Here is a 584-nt window from a genome sequence, read left to right as displayed (position 1 = left end):
CAACGAAAGCAGGCAGCCCTCCACTCTTGCTTGAGATGCTCTCAGTTGTGGCGCAGATCCTTGCCCCTTTTCTAGGCCTGAGGCCTCTCCTTCAGCCCCTGTATTCATGAGCGGCTCTGGGCAACCCATCCCGCCCAGGGCCTGTTTCCCCACTGACAAGCTCAGGGAGGCTTGAGTCTTCGGTTCAAACAAACTGCGACGCTCCGCCAAGTCCCGGCCGGTTCTGAGGCTATCCAGTGGCCGACGCAGAGCGGTGTCGTTTGCAGCTCCACGCGAGAACCTGTCCACCGCGCCTAAGCAGACCACAAGGCCCAGTCCTTCTGCGGAACCAGTGTTGCAGCTAGTCCCCGGCAACAGTTTTCTGATCACGGCGTGCACAGACACCGCGGGGTGGCGGGGCGGCGTGGGGCACCGCCGGATAACCTCGCGACCCCAGTGTCGCTCGAGACGTTCCCGTGGTCCTAACCCGCCCAAGCGCTGGGCCCAGAGGGCGGGCATTCCCCGTACCGCTCCGCTTCCTCTCGGTAACGCGTCCGGCCGCAACTCCCTTATTGGCCGCGCGCCCCGCAGCTGGCCCTTGGTCC

This window comes from Tupaia chinensis, unplaced genomic scaffold, assembly GCF_000334495.1.
Source record: "Tupaia chinensis unplaced genomic scaffold, TupChi_1.0 Scaffold000360_1, whole genome shotgun sequence".
In the NCBI taxonomy this organism is placed as follows: domain Eukaryota; kingdom Metazoa; phylum Chordata; class Mammalia; order Scandentia; family Tupaiidae; genus Tupaia; species Tupaia belangeri.
Note: the sequence above shows the minus strand (reverse complement) of the source record.